The 16,886-nt window shown below is 41.1% G+C and overlaps 1 protein-coding gene across 2 annotated transcripts in view; it reads right to left on the reverse strand.

Moving 5' to 3' along the window:
• Positions 1 to 16,741, reverse strand: part of PIK3CG (phosphatidylinositol-4,5-bisphosphate 3-kinase catalytic subunit gamma) — a 64,091-nt gene extending 47,350 nt beyond the window's left edge. The window contains exon 1 of one of the 2 annotated variants that reach the window (XM_085895016.1): positions 16,574 to 16,741. The gene's annotated coding sequence lies outside the window, so the exon portion shown is untranslated. Of the gene's footprint in view, positions 1 to 2,768; positions 2,883 to 16,573 lie in introns of those variants that run through there. The other variant, XM_085895014.1, reaches the window with a different exon arrangement.
• Positions 16,742 to 16,886: the final 145 nt, after the last annotated feature.

Below are 16,886 nucleotides of genomic sequence, written 5' to 3' on the forward strand. Positions count from 1 at the left end.
CCCCGTGTTAAATGTACCAGCTCGTTTTCTGTGCTTTCCTGCATTGGCCTAGCATGGTGTGTGTTGCGAATTGGTAGGGCCGTTCGTGCCATGGATTGTTCATTGGGACCGGCATGGCTCTGGTAACTCTGCTCGGTTACGCCGGATTCGAGTCGGTACCTGCGACTCGGTCCGGACAGAGTCGGCTGAGGGTGTGGTTTTCCCTGGTAGTTGGACAACGTGGGTACTTAGGTATATTGAAATTAGGCAATTAACCCTACCCCACGCCGTCGAAGTATTGGCGACCACGGTCTGCTAAGGGACCCGTGACCTTCGGACTTATCCGAGAGTCACGACCTAAATTCCTGGTGTTTGGTGGGAGATGACTCCACTGCTCCACCTAGTGGTCGTTTCTCACCATCGAACCCTGGCCCACAACAATATCATTGAGGAGAATAGCAATGTCAGCATTGACAAATATGTGACAAAACAAACCAAAAAGAGGTTAGTGAATGCTCTAGTACTTTCGGTTGCAATATATGGATGTGAGTCATGGACAGTGAAAAAGAAAGTAAGAACACAAGAACAAGGAAATTAGAAGCAGGTGTACGTCATTCGAACCATCATGGCTGTGCCACACCACCACCAGGTAAAAAAAAAAAAACCCATCAAAACCACATCTGTATATAATGGAGCAAGAGTATGTGATTATGTATGTACAGTATGTACGTGTAACCAGGTGGTAAAAAATGTAAATACACACTGGAAGTTAACATGGTCCTGTGAGAGTCAGTTTTGACCTCGCCCATTGGGAGTGGAAATTGCGTCCGCTGTGTGGGCACGACGTATGAAACTGGTGAAGACGTGCAGCCATGTTTTTGTGAGGAGCTTGCACGTGAGGCTCGTGTGGTGCCATCACAGTGGGGGAGGTTTCCGGAGGAGAGTAGCGCTGGTTTGTGAAGAGATGCGGCACGTTTTTTTGCCACCGCCACTTTTGCCTTTTGTGTTAATACTGTTATAGTTATGGTGGTAGATGAACCGATTTAATAGTACAGATAGGAGTGTATAGTGTAGCATGGTCCATGAACAGGAAGAAGCATCTCAATATATATGTCAGGGAATCTGTCAGCTTAAGTGTTACGTATCACCATACGAGGGGTGGTGTGGTGTTAATTAGCTTCGGGTGTAAAAATAAGTTCCCCTGTACATTGCCACCTGCCATACCCTTCGAGCGCACGCTGAAATCCATGTCAATGAGCGTGTCCGCCTCCTAGGAATAAGGACCGCTCGACCGTCCCGGGAGGTTGGTCGGTGTTAACTACCTGGCTAACACGAATTTAGGTCATGGGATTCGAACCCCTGCACCCATATGACAACTGATAGGAGCGGTATTCGAATCCAGCCACCTCCACGACAATACTTTTGACTTTTGTCTTTTTGCTGTTCTTGTATATTTTTCAACTATTTGGCTTTGCAAAGTTACCACAGTGTGACGGTGACTTTGTTTTGCAAAGTGTTGATTAAAATTCCAAAGTCTCAATTTTGCGACTCGTCAGCAAAATTATTCCAGTGAGTAACCCCGAATAAAATTGTGTCCAAGTGTACCGGGCAACACATTTTGGTACTAGGAGTGGGGTCTGGAAGTTTGGAAAATCAGGGCAAAGGCAAAAGTGGTGGTGGTGAGGAGCGCAGCTACAGGTGTGATGATGGAAAGTACAGCCTGGGGTGCGGCGTATATGGATGGTGAGGTAGCTGGAGATCCAGGAGGTGTGCGGACGTGTGTTGGAGTGATGATTCCACTACATCCTTGACGGAGCGGGGCTGTACAGGACCCAGGTGATAGGACAGCGGAGGATACTTGCACGGGCAAGAAATTTAGAGATCTCAAAGTGTATATTTTTCTGTGTTTGTTGTAATAGTCACTGTAGGTTGGAAGCCATTGTAAAGTGATTTTGAAAAAGTCATTAAGAATATACTAATGTAGTTATGGACAGTGTGCAATAGCAGATAAAAGTACTTAGCGATAACCATGCACAGGCAATGGCAGCTATTGCAGCTTTGAGGAAAGAAGCTTCATGCTCCTACGTGTATGTGCCTTGAGAGCATGACATTAAGCCCTTTCGTGGTGAGGTGAGTGTAGATGGGTGGTCTGTTAAGGATTTCATTGAAGAGGTAGAACGTGTGGTGCGTGCTCAGGAATTGAAAGTTGACAATCAAAATGACTTGATTATGTCACTGTTATGGGGGTCAGCTTTAGTAGAGGTGCGATTGCGCACATGTGGAGAGGATGGACGCCCGGGTGACCTGTTGAGGTTCTTGAAGGAAGCTTTCGAGGAAAGGCATAGTGTCTCGCAACTGCTTCAGTCATTCTATGGTCGCAAACAGGAGGGACAGAATCTACGTGATTACTAATATGCATTGGCACATGTTTTAGACGCAGTAAAAAGACAGTCAGGCATTGCCTTCCCAAGGTAGAGAGTTGCCTTAAGAGACCAGTTTGTGAAAGGGATTAGGGATGTTTCCTTGAGGAGGGAACTCTGGAAATAGGTCAGAGAAGCACTACAGGTTTTTCTCCTTCAGGTATGTAATGAAGCCATCCTCTGGGCTCAGGAGGAAGATGGATGGTCTTGCCCTATGATGGTCTTTCAGAGTAAGAGTATTGAGGTTCCACCGGAATCTGATTCAGGTGTACATTGTGTGGTAGTGAATGCAAACCAAGAAAAAACCGCGACACTTGATGACATCATGAGAGTTATTGCAGACCAGGGGTGGGCGATTAGTGAACTCACCAAAGCAGTCAGGGAGCTTGCTGCACAAAGAGGAGAAGAGCCTAGTGAAAGAGATGAGGTACCCAAGGCAGGTCCCAAGTTCACAGATGATGGTAAGCCAATTTGCTTCAAGTGTTGGGGTGTCAGGCATATCACAAAGAGATATCAGACATATCACGAGGAGATGTCAGGCATATCACCGAAAACAAGCTTTTTAAACCAAACAAAAGTATTGCCTGACTCAACTTTTTGTTCTGCATCACTATTCTGAAGCGAAAACGCATGATTTTATTGAAATAGTGAGTATTTTCGCTTAAAATTCGCAAAACGCTGCATTTCACAGAAAAAAACTTGTAAAGGCTAAAATGCACAAATTGGCTTAAAACAAGCTTTTCAAACCAAACAAAAGCATTGTCTGACTCAACTTTTTGTTGTGCATCACTGTTCCGAAGCGAAAACGTGTGATTTCATTGAAATGGTGAGTATTTTCGCTTCAAATTTGAGCAAAAAAATGCTCAAATTACCCTAAAACAAGCTTTTAAAACCAAACAAAAGCATTGTCAGACTCAGCTTTTTGTTTCGCATCACAATTCTGCAGCGAAAACGTGTGAGTTCATTGAAATAGTGAGTATTTTAGCTTCAAATTTGTGCAAAAAAGTGCTCAAATTACCCTAAAACAAGCTTTTTAAACCAAACAAAAAAATTGTCTGACTCAACTTTTTGTTCTGCATCACTATTCTGAACCGAAAACGTGTGATTTCATTGAAATAGTAAGTATTTTCGCTTCAAATTCGTGCAAAAAATGCTCAAATTACCCTAAAACAATCTTTTTAAACCAAACAAAAGCATTGACTGACTCAACTTTTTGTTCTGCATCACTATTCTGAAGCGAAAACGTGTGATTTCATTGAAATAGTGAGTATTTTAGCTTCAGCGCACAAAAAATGCTCAAATTACCCTAAAACAAGCTTTTTAAACCAAACAAAAGTATTGCCTGACTCATCTTTTTGTTCTGCATCACTATTCCGAAGCGAAAACGTGTGATTTCATTGAAATGGTGAGTATTTTAGCTTCAAATTCACGCAAAACAATGCCCAAATTACCCTAAAACAAGCTTTTTAAACCAAACAAAAGCATTGTCTGACTCAACTTTTTGTTCTGCATCACTATTCTGAAGAGAAAACGTGTGATTTCATTGAAATGGTGAGTATTTTATCTTCAAATTCGCGCAAAAAATTCCCAAATTACGCTAAAACAAGCTTTTTAAACCAAACAAAAGCATTGCCTGACTCAACTTTTTGTTCTGCATCACTATTCTGAAGCAAAAACGCATGATTTCATTGAAATAGTGAGTATTTTCACTTCAAATTCGCAAAACGATGCATTTCACAGAAAAAACTTGTAAAGGCAAAAATGCACAAATTGGCCGAAAACAAGCTTTTCAAACCAAATAAAAGCATTGTCTGACTCAACTTTTTGTTGTGCATCACTGTTCCGAAGCGAAAACGTGTGATTTCATTGAAATGGTGAGTATTTTAGCTTCAAATTTGAGCAAAAAAATGCTCAAATTACCCTAAAACAAGCTTTTAAAACCAAACAAAAGCATTGTCAGACTCAGCTTTTTGTTTCGCATCACAATTCTGCAGCGAAAACGTGAGTTCATTGAAATAGTGAGTATTTTAGCTTCAAATTTGTGCAAAAAAGTGCTCAAATTACCCTAAAACAAGCTTTTTAAACCAAACAAAAAAATTGTCTGACTCAACTTTTTGTTCTGCATCACTATTCTGAAGCGAAAACGTGTGATTTCATTGAAATAGTAAGTATTTTCGCTTCAAATTCGTGCAAAAAATGCTCAAATTACCCTAAAACAATCTTTTTAAACAAAACAAAAGCATTGACTGACTCAACTTTTTGTTCTGCATCACTATTCTGAAGCGAAAACGTGTGATTTCATTGAAATAGTGAGTATTTTAGCTTCAGCGCACAAAAAATGCTCAAATTACCCTAAAACAAGCTTTTTAAACCAAACAAAAGTATTGCCTGACTCATCTTTTTGTTCTGCATCACTATTCCGAAGCGAAAACGTGTGATTTCATTGAAATGGTGAGTATTTTAGCTTCAAATTCACGCAAAAAATTCCCAAATTACGCTAAAACAAGCTTTTTAAACCAAACAAAAGCATTGCCTGACTCAACTTTTTGTTCTGCATCACTATTCTGAAGCGAAAACGCATGATTTCATTGAAATGATGATTATTTTTGATTCAAATTCGCAAAACACTGCATTTCACAGAAAAAAACTTGTAAAGGCAAAAATGCACAAATTGGTCGAAAACAAGCTTTTCAAACCAAACAAAAGCAATGTCTGACTCAACTTTTTGTTGTGCATCACTGTTGTGAAGCGAAAACGTGTGATTTCATTGAAATTCTGAGTATTTTAGCTTCAAATTCGCGCAAAAAATGCTCAAGTTACCCTAAAACAAGGTTTTTAAACCAAACAAAAGCATTGTCTGACTCAACTTTTTGTTCTGCATCACTATTCTGAAGAGAAAACGTGTGATGTCATTGAAAGAGTGAGTATTTTCGCTTCAAATTCGTGCAAAAAATGCTCAAGTTACCCTAAAACAAGGTTTTTAAACCAAACAAAAGTATTGTCTGACTCATCTTTTTGTTCTGCATCCCCATTCCGAAGTGAAAACGTGTGATTTCATTGAAATGGTGAGTATTTTAGCTTCAAATTCACGCAAAACAATTCCCAAATTACCCTAAAACAAGCTTTTTAAACCAAACAAAAGCATTGTCGGACTCAACTTTTTGTTCTGCATCACTATTCTGAAGAGAAAACGTGTGATTTCATTGAAATGGTGAGTATTTTAGCTTCAAATTCGCGCAAATAATGCCCAAATTACCCTAAAACAAGCTTTTTAAACCAAACAAAAGCATTGTCTGCTCAACCTTTTGTTCTGCATCACGATTCTGAGGGGAAAACGTGTGATTTCATTGAAATGGTGAGTATTTTAGCTTCAAATTCGCGCAAATAATGCCCAAATTACCCTAAAACAAGCTTTTTAAACCAAACAAAAGCATTGTCTGACTCAATCTTTTGTTCTGCATCACGATTCTGAGGGGAAAACGTGTGATTTCATTGAAATGGTGAGTATTTTATCTTCAAATTCGCGCAAAAAAATGCCCAAATTACGCTAAAACAAGCTTTTTAAACCAAACAAAAGCATTGCCTGACTCAACTTTTTGTTCTGCATCACTATTCTGAAGCGAAAACGCATGATTTCATTGAAATGATGATTATTTTTGATTCAAATTCGCAAAACACTGCATTTCACAGAAAAAACTTGTAAAGGCAAAAATGCACAAATTGGCCGAAAACAAGCTTTTCAAACCAAACAAAAGCAATGTCTGACTCAACTTTTTGTTGTGCATCACTATTCTGAAGCGAAAACGTGTGATTTCATTGAAATTCTGAGTATTTTAGGTTCAAATTCGCGCAAAAAATGCCCAAATTACCCTAAAACAAGCTTTTTAAACCAAAGAAAAGCATTGTCTGACTCAACCTTTTGTTCTGCATCACGATTCTGAGGGGAAAACGTGTGATTTCATTGAAATGGTGAGTATTTTATGTTCAAATTCGCGCAAAAAAATGCCCAAATTATGCTAAAACAAGCTTTTTAAACCAAACAAAAGCATTGCCTGACTCAACTTTTTGTTCTGCATCACTATTCTGAAGCGAAAACGCATGATTTCATTGAAATGGTGATTATTTTAGCTTCAAATTCGCAAAACGCTGCATTTCACAGAAAAAACTTATAACGGCAAAAATGCACAAATTGGCCGAAAACAAGCTTTTCAAACCAAACAAAAGCATTGTCTGACTCAACTTTTTGTTCTGCATCACTATTCTGAAGCGAAAACGCATGATTTCATTGAAATGATGATTATTTTTGATTCAAATTCGCAAAACGCTGCATTTCACAGAAAAAACTTGTAAAGGCAAAAATGCACAAATTGGCCGAAAACAAGCTTTTCAAACCAAACAAAAGCAATGTCTGACTCAACTTTTTGTTGTGCATCACTGTTGTGAAGCGAAAACGTGTGATTTCATTGAAATTCTGAGTATTTTAGCTTCAAAGTCGAGCAAAAAAATGCTCAAATTACCATAAAACAAGCTTTTTCAACCAAACAAAAGCATTGTCTGACTCAACATTTTGTTTTGCATCACAATTCTGCAGCGAAAACGTGTGATTTCATTGAAATAGTAAGTATTTTAGCTTCAAATTTGTGCAAAAAATGCTCAAATTACCCTAAAACAAGCTTTTTAAACCAAACAAAAGCATTGTCTGACTCAACTTTTTGTTCTGCATCGCTATTCTGAAGCGAAAACGTGTGATGTCATTGAAATAGTGAGTATTTTCGCTTCAAATTCGTGCAAAAAATGCTCAAGTTACCTGAAAACAAGCTTTTTAAACCAAACAAAAGTATTGTCTGACTCATCTTTTTGTTCTGCATCGCTATTCTGAAGCGAAAACGTGTGATTTCATTCAAATGGTGAGTATTTTAGCTTCAAATTCGCGCAAAAAAATGCCCAAATTACACTAAAACAAGCTTTTTAAACCAAACAAAAGCATTGCCTGACTCAACTTTTTGTTCTGCATCACTATTCAGAAGCGAAAACGTGTGATTTCATTGAAACATTGAGTATTTCACCTTCAAATTCGCGCAAAAAATGCCCAAATTATCCTAAAACAAGCTTTTTAAACCAAACAAAAGAATTGCCTACTCACCTTTTTGTTCTGCATCACAATTCTGCAGCGAAAACGTGTGATTTCATTGAAATAGTGAGTATTTTAGCTTCAACTTTGTGCAAAAAAATGCTCAAATTACCCTAAAACAAGCTTTTTAAACCAAACAAAAGTATTGTCTGACTCATCTTTTTGTTCTGCATCACTATTCCAAAGCGAAAACGCATGATTTCATTGAAATGGTGATTATTTTTGCTTCAAATTCGCAAAACGCTGCATTTCATAGAAAAAAGTTATAACGGAAAAAATGCACAAATTGGCCGAAAACAAGCTTTTCAAACCAAACAAAAGCATTATCTGACTCAACTTTTTGTTGTGCATCACTGTTGTGAAGCGAAAACGTGTGATTTCATTGAAATTCTGAGTATTTTAGCTTCAAATTCGCGCAAAAAAATGCCCAAATTACACTAAAACAAGCTTTTTAAACCAAACAAAAGCATTGCCTGACTCAACATTTTGTTTTGCATCACAATTCTGCAGCGAAAACGTGTGATTTCATTGAAATAGTGAGTATTTTAGCTTCAACTTTGTGCAAAAAATGCTCAAATTACCCTAAAACAAGCTTTTTAAACCAAACAAAAGCATTGTCTGACTCAACTTTTTGTTCTGCATCGCTATCCTGGAGCGAAAACGTGTGATGTCATTGAAATAGTGAGTATTTTCGCTTCAAATTCGTGCAAAAAATGCTCAAGTTACCCGAAAACAAGCTTTTTAAACCAAACAAAAGTATTGTCTGACTCATCTTTTTCTTCTGCATCGCTATTCTGAAGCAAAAACGTGTGATTTCTTTGAAAGAGTGAGTATTTTCGCTTCAAATTCGTGCAAAAAATGCTCAAGTTACCCGAAAACAAGCTTTTTAAACCAAACAAAAGCATTGTCTGACTCAACTTTTTGTTCTGCATCACTATTCTGAAGAGAAAACGTGTGATGTCATTGAAAGAGTGAGTATTTTCGCTTCAAATTCGTGCAAAAAATGCTCAAGTCACCCTAAAACAAGGTTTTTAAACCAAACAAAAGTATTGTCTGACTCATCTTTTTGTTCTGCATCCCTATTCCGAAGCGAAAACGTGTGATTTCATTGAAATGGTGAGTATTTTAGCTTCAAATTCGCGCAAAAAATGCCCAAATTACCCTAAAACAAGCTTTTCAAACCAAACAAAAGCATTGTCTGACTCAACTTTTTGTTCTGCATCACGATTCTGAGGGGAAAACGTGTGATTTCATTGAAATGGTGAGTATTTTAGCTTCAAATCCGTGCAAAAAATGCCCAAATTACCCAAAAACAAGCTTTTTAAACCAAACAAAAGCATTGTCTGACTCAACCTTTTGTTCTGCATCACGATTCTGAGGGGAAAACGTGTGATTTCATTGAAATGGTGAGTATTTTATCTTCAAATTCGCGCAAAAAATGCCCAAATTACGCTAAAACAAGCTTTTTAAACCAAACAAAAGCATTGCCTGACTCAACTTTTTGTTCTGCATCACTATTCTGAAGCGGAAACGCATGATTTCATTGAAATGGTGATTATTTTAGCTTCAAATTCGCAAAACGCTGCATTTCACAGAAAAAAGTTATAACGGAAAAAATGCACAAATTGGCCGAAAACAAGCTTTTCAAACCAAACAAAAACATTGTCTGACTCAACTTTTTGTTGTGCATCACTGTTGTGAAGCGAAAACGTGTAATTTCATTGAAATTCTGAGTATTTTAGCTTCAAATTCGAGCAAAAAAATGCTCAAATTACCATAAAACAAGCTTTTTCAACCAAACAAAAGCATTGTCTGACTCAACATTTTGTTTTGCATCACTGTTGTGAAGCGAAAACGTGTGATTTAATTGAAATTCTGAGTATTTTAGCTTCAAATTCGCGCAAAAAAAATGCCCAAATTGCACTAAAACAAGCCTTTTAAACCAAACAAAAGCATTGCCTGACTCAACATTTTGTTTGCATCACAATTCTGCAGCAAAAACATGTGATTTCATTGAAATAGTGAGTATTTTAGCTTCAACTTTGTGCAAAAAATGCTCAAATTACCCTAAAACAAGCTTTTTAAACCAAACAAAAGCATTGTCTGACTCAACTTTTTGTTCTGCATCGCTATCCTGGAGCGAAAACGTGTGATGTCATTGAAATAGTGAGTATTTTCGCTTCAAATTCGTGCAAAAAATGCTCAAGTTACCCGAAAACAAGCTTTTTAAACCAAACAAAAGTATTGTCTGACTCATCTTTTTGTTCTGCATCGCTATTCTGAAGCGAAAACGTGTGATTTCATTGAAAGAGTGAGTATTTTCGCTTCAAATTCATGCAAAAAATGCTCAAGTTACCCGAAAACAAGCTTTTTAAACCAAACAAAAGCATTGTCTGACTCAACTTTTTGTTCTGCATCACTATTCTGAAGAGAAAACGTGTGATGTCATTGAAAGAGTGAGTATTTTCGCTTCAAATTCGTGCAAAAAATGCTCAAGTTACCCGAAAACAAGGTTTTTAAACCAAACAAAAGTATTGTCTGACTCATCTTTTTGTTCTGCATCCCCATTCCGAAGCGAAAACGTGTGATTTCATTGAAATGGTGAGTATTTTAGCTTCAAATTCATGCAAAACAATGCCCAAATTACCCTAAAACAAGCTTTTTAAACCAAACAAAAGCATTGTCGGACTCAACTTTTTGTTCTGCATCACTATTCTGAAGAGAAAACGTGTGATTTCATTGAAATGGTGAGTATTTTAGCTTCAAATTCGCGCAAAAAATGACCAAATTACCCTAAAACAAGCTTTTTAAACCAAACAAAAGCATTGTCTGACTCAACCTTTTGTTCTGCATCACGATTCTGAGGGGAAAACGTGTGATTTCATTGAAATGGTGAGTATTTTATCTTCAAATTCGCGCAAAAAATGCCCAAATTACCCTAAAACAAGCTTTTTAAACCAAACAAAAGCATTGTCTGACTCAACCTTTTGTTCTGCATCACTATTCATCGTGCGTGCGCCCACGGGACGGACAATTGGGAGCGACGAGAGGTCTCCTTCGGGGCTCCCTGCTGACGTTCTCAAAGTTAAGTTTCCGGTCGTTATTTGTCCCGTTTTAACTGTTTAATTTTCTCACCTACATGTTACTGTGTGTTCCTAGTTCGGTTTTGTTTCAAAAATCGTGCTATTTTGTGAGTATTTTTGTCGACGTTCTTACCTGGTGTTTGAGGCCTAGGCCTTGGCCTAGGCTTGAGGCCTACCGGTTCCACTCGGTGTTCGATCGTTTTTTTTGTTTGTTTGTTTTTTCTCCCCATTACCTTCAATTTCTATCCTCCACATTACCTCCAATTTTCATCCTCCCCAATTTCCAAACATCCCCCATTCTCCCAACTAATCTCTTTCTTATCTCAAAAAAAAAAAAAACCCAACAACAACACGCTCACCTTCTCCCGATTTGCTTCTTCTTCTTCCTCTTAACTTCCTCCTCGTCTTCTTCCTCGATTTTTTTCTACACTTCCATGAGCTAATCTGTTGAACTCTCTCAAACATTAATATTAACAACAAAAACGATGTTATAATGCTTCATCTTCCTCTCTCACACATGTGGTACTCTTTACTGTTTCACAATGCACTACTCTTCTGCTATTTTAACAGACTGCTCTCATTTCGAGCTCTCCTTCATTCCTTGCCTAAAAAATCCAACTATTACAGCGCTTCTTCTCTCCATTCTCTGAATTCGCCTTCATTGCATCCATCAAGAATTGTGTTAAATCGCATCTCTGACCTAAAACTTTTAAAAACCACAGTTTGCCATGGATGTTCGCTTTCCATCAACCATTCTTTTTTTCCAACTTCAGTGCCAACTCACCCCCCTCATCCCTCACTCTCACTCTCAAAGCAACCATCCCACTCTTCTCCCACGAAGCCTCCCTCTCACCTCTCTCAAAAATTCCCCCCTCACCTTTCTCCCACCTTTCATCCCCCTCAACCATCCTTCTCTAAGTTGCCCCCCCCTCTCATCCACCAAGCTGCCTCCCTCCACTGCCCTTTCACCTCCATCTCTTCACTCCACCTCCTCAAATCCTCAACTGCCTTCTTCCTTGTCTCTTGTCCCCCCCTCTCCCCCAGCACCACAGAGCCTTTTCTCCTCCTCATTCGGCCGCCTCCCCTCGCTATTCTGCAATACCCCACACTCTTTCAACAACGCTCCTTACCTCCCCCCTCGTCCCTTGTCCTACCCTCCCCCTCCACCTCCTGCACCCAAAGCCTCCTCCCCTACCTCTTCATTAAAAGTGTGGACCTCAAATATCCGGGGCCTTCGCTCAAACCTTTCAGTTCTTTCCATACAGGTTGCCACTGACAAACCAGACATTATCTGCCTAACAGAAACTTTCCTCCCTCAAGACGTCTCTGACTCCCAAGTATCTCTCCCTGGTTACTCCCTCCTCCGGTATGACAAACATGAGCCTCGTCCAGCTGGAGGAGTGGTTCTCTTCATCAAAGACTCCATTCCTCACTTTCCATGCACTGCCCTCACTCCCCACACCCCCTGGAATACCTCTGGCTTCGGCTTCCCCTCCAATCCAACCTCATGTTTATATGTGTACTGTACCGTCCACCTAATAGTGATGACTCCATTTACACTTCACTATCTGAAAATATGGACCATCTTCTATCTTCTCATCCAAACTCTCTCTTCCTCAAATGTGGTGACTTCAATTGTCATCATGCCAGTTGGCTAGGTGTGGGTACCTCTCTTACTTGGCATGGCACTCCACCAAAAGCTTTCTGCAACTCATTGGGACTGACTCAATCGGTCAATTTCCTGACCTGGATCTCAACCAATGGTGCTCTATCCCTTCTGGATCTGATTTTGACAAATTTCCCTGAAAATATCTGCTGGTTTTCGACCGCTCCAATTGGTTCTTCTGGCCACGTGCTTGTCAAAGTGGACATCTCTCTGGCTATTATCAGAGAACCACCTCAGGGCCGTCGAGTCTGGAATTTCATCAAGCCAACTGGCAGGGTCTCCAAGCAGCCATCAAAATTTGAGACTGGTCTCCCATTGCTACTTTCTCCAACATCAACTCATCCTGGGAATTCTTTCAAAGAAACTTCCTCTCCCTCAAGCACAGATTTATCCCCTCTCGTCTTCAGTTGTCCTCCCCTTCCTCCCACCCCTTGTTCACTGAAGCTTGTGGTGAGGCAGTTGTCCTGAAACAACTTGCCTTTTCCTCATGGAAAGCAAACCCAACTGAGGGTAATCTCAGTTCCTTCCACAAAGCTCGGAACAAATATGTATCTACCCTCAGGAGAGGCAGAAAACAACATCTTTCTAATCTCAAGTCTGAACTTTCGAACCTCTCTCCCTCCTCCAAATCCTGGTGCCGACTAAACAAATCTGTTTCTGGTGGATGCTCTCCCTCCATCCCCTCCCTGACCTCAAATGGCCACACTGCTGAGACTGCAGGTGAAAAGGCTAAATGCCTAAACTCGGTGTTTGCATCGAAGTCTTGTGTCCAAAGCCCATTGCTTTCTGCACCCACCTTACCCAGTCGCACCCAACTGTCCCTGGACTCTGTGTCCTTTTCTCCTGACAAGGTGAAGAGCTTGCTGTCAAACCTCGACTCAGATTCTAAAACCGGTCCAGAAGGCATCAGCCCACGTGTCTAGAAAACCTGCTCCTCTGCTCTTGCTCACCCTCTCTTTGTTCTATTCACCCTCTCATTTGCTCAAGGTCATCTGCCATCTGCTTGGAAATCAGCAAACATTACCACGCTGCATAAAAAGGTCAGATCCCAGCAACTACAGACCAATCATCCTTCTCCCATTCATCAGCAAGGTTATGGAATCCATCATTGCTTCAGTCATTAAATCCTTCCTCTTCTCCAATGGCTTGATTTCTGATAATCAATTTGGTTTCAGACCAGGTCACACTACCCTGGATATGCTGCTTCTGCTCTCCCAACAATGGATGGAGGTCCTCAATGCTGGACGTGAAATCAGAGCCATATCCCTAGACATATCGCGTGCTATTGACTTGGTCTGACACCCTGCCCTGCTCACCAAACTCTCTTCCTTTGGTATCCAAGGCCATCTCCATTCATGGATTGCAGCCTTCCTCTCCTGTCGCAGTCAACGTGTGGCCCTAAATGGTGTTCTTTCATCCCCTCTTCCTGTGCAGGCTGGAGTTCCTCAAGGTAGCGTTGTGGGCTCTGTTCTGTTTCTGATTTTCAACAATGATCTCTTCGACTCTCTGGAAAATCCTCTTTATCTCTTTATTGATGACTCCACCCTCTGCCGTACCATCGGTCATCCCTCAGACCGGCAAGCAGCAGCTTTTTCGCTCACTGCTGATATGGATAAAATCACAAACTGGTCCAACACGTGGAACATATCTTTCAATCCGGACAAATCTCACACTCTCACTTTGTCTCTCCAAAAGGACCGTTTGGAACCCCCCCCGCCCCCAATCCACTTTCTTAACAATCCTCTGGAAGAAGTCCTTTCTTTCAAGTTTCTGGGTCTCACTGTCTGCCATGATCTTTCCTGGGAAAGGCACATTTCCAACCTGGCCTCCAAAGCCAGTTACCGACTGGGAATCCTCCGTCGTGCAAAGTCCTTCCCCGGCCCACGTGAGCTGACCACATACAAATTTCCTGACCACATACAAAGCTTTCGTCCACAGCCTAATGGAATACTGCTCTCTCCTCTGGGCTGGTGCTCCTGCCTCCCACCTTTCTCGGCTTCACGTTCTGGAAACCAAGGCATTTTAGATCAGCATCTCCCGTGATGAGGCTGAGTCTTTGGGCCTCTCACTCTCTCACCGCAGGCAGGTCAGTGGTCTTTCTGTGTTCTACCGTCTCCTCTCCGGTCTAGCCCCCCCCCCCTTGCTCTGTCTGCGATTTGTCCCTACCATATTTCCGCAGGGTACCCAAGGTCTGCCAACAACGAACTTTTGGTAAAACTAAAAAAATCACAAATCACTGCTCACCTTCACTCTTTCATTCCTCTTTTTTCCCACCTTAGGAATAAACTCCCTCACTCTGTTCAATCCCATTCTTCCCTCCACGCCTTCAAAACAGCTGTTCAGGACCACCTCTTATCATCCCCCATTCAAATCCTTGATCTTTTCTACCCCCGATAATCCACCCAAGCCCAACTCCTTCAAATTTACTGCTTTCCGTCCTGAAAGTCCATGTAATGTCCATCTTGTATACCCCGTGTTCCCCGCCCCATCCCTCTCCCTTCCACAGATCTGCTAATGTCTCTGTTCCCCACTGTTTTGTCCCTCCCACTCTCGCCCCTCTTGTATCATGCCCCCTTGCTGTGCGTTGTGTGTTAGCTCTCACATGAGCCTCGAAAAGGTATACAATAAAACCCCCCCAAAAATAGTTGCAGACCCATGGGGACCAACAAACATCTCAAAACTATCCTAGTCAGTCCCAATCGATGCGTAGAAATCCCCCAAGACTCGGAGTATCTCGCCTTGGGCAGTGATCAACCACAGACTCGAGCGTGGCGTAGAATGCATCCTTCACGGTGAGATCACTCGCCTCAGTCAGCGCATGTACAGAGACCAGGGAAATGACACCCAAGGAGTGACGAATCCTTAGTCTCATGACACGCTCATTGACCGGTGTTACCTCAATTATCATTGGGGTCAGCTTATTGGACACAGCTACAGCAACTCCTTGGTTATGGTAACCATCAGAGTAACCAGACCAATAGTAGGTGTAACCACCCACCATGATCTCGCCGCAATCCGGTCTCCGAACCTCAGAGAGAGCTGCAATCCCGATGTCCAAACGCTTGAGCTGAGATGATAACAGAGACAGGTGATCATCCTCTCTTTGGGATAGGACATTACAGGCACCCACCGGAAGGGACCGCCTCAGGTTAACCCAAGGAGACCGCCGTCTGGTGGACGACACCTCAGCACCACTTTGCAAAAAATATATAATTACGAAACATTATTTAATTCATGAGAAGGGGGAATAAGTAAAGGGAGCAGCTGCCTATCATGTATAACAACTTAATAAATTATGTAAAAGTACCTCTTGTATTTGTGCCCTGGTTTCTGTTTCTGTTTGTGTTGATGAACTCTCTGCATCTGGAAGCACAGAAGTAACAAAAACACTGTACTGTACAGGCAGTAAGTATGATGCGAGGGATGAGTTGAATTTGTGAAACCTTTCATGTGAAAATGGAAATGGCGTCACCTTGAATGATTGAATTTTTCTATTAATCGACCAGTTTTATTGTTTTTCTCATCTACCATCATACTTTGTTTTGATAAAGTTTAGTCCATGTAGCTTATTGGGGTAAATGAATCACACCTGTGTGTGTGGGGGGGGGGGGGAAGAGGACCAACTTCCCCCCTTTGTAATTAGGTCACTTTTTCCTTTTTTGTAACGAACTGTCATCGCAGTTTGTTTTGACAAAGTTTGGTCCATGTATTAGATGGAGTAAATGCAACTCCCTGGAGGGGGCTTTTTAAGGGGGTCTGGGGTCCAGACCCACCAGGTTTTTATGAATACTACACTGACAAACTTTTTGTGAATGACTTAAGTGGCCTTAGGAACTTGAATAATCAAGGGGTCAAATCTTGGGGGGGTGGGGGGGGGGGTAAATCAGTCGAAATCTTCCGTCACGTGCTCCCAGACTCCAACCAACGCCGTCCGACCCCCACAAGCTCCATCCCCGCATTTTTCACACCTGTTGTGATTTGTAATCATCGTCAATGGTCTAAAATAACGGGATGGACATTTAAACGAACTAAAAACAAATAATGGAAACATTTCTGGAAATATGCTGCAAGAAAATGCTCGTAATTCTCGATTATCGTGACCATAGAAACGCAGCCCCGACCGCAGCCAATCCAACCTCATGTCCCACCCGCACCCAACGTTTCAAAGCATTGTTCTGTGAGTTTGTAAAGTATCAAATGGACGAAGCAGTTCGAGTGCATTGTCCGTCCTTTGTTGTGCTCACAATGCCCAACACACAATGCACCACAAATTCGTTCTCGATGCCAGCGATACCTTGCCGACTGTTGGTGAATGACTCGTACATCGCTGCGTAGGATCTTGAACGTCCACAACGAATTTGCTCGCAGATCGGATACCTGATCGGATACCTGACGTGCATCCGAGGGACGGCACACTGTGTGATACATCAACGCCCTGCCAACGAAGCGCAGGATTGACAGCTCCATGGTAAAGTTTAAATTTTGGACTCGTTAAAAACGCAAAAGAGAATTATTTGAACTACCATTTTACAGATTAACTTCCATTTATTATTTTTGCTTTATGTTCTCCATTTGTAAGTTTTACTTAGGTTTATTCATTTATTTAC

Source organism: Eptatretus burgeri, chromosome 9 (assembly GCF_056783735.1).
Source record: "Eptatretus burgeri isolate ZD-2024b chromosome 9, Ebu_testis_v1, whole genome shotgun sequence".
Classification (NCBI taxonomy): domain Eukaryota; kingdom Metazoa; phylum Chordata; class Myxini; order Myxiniformes; family Myxinidae; genus Eptatretus; species Eptatretus burgeri.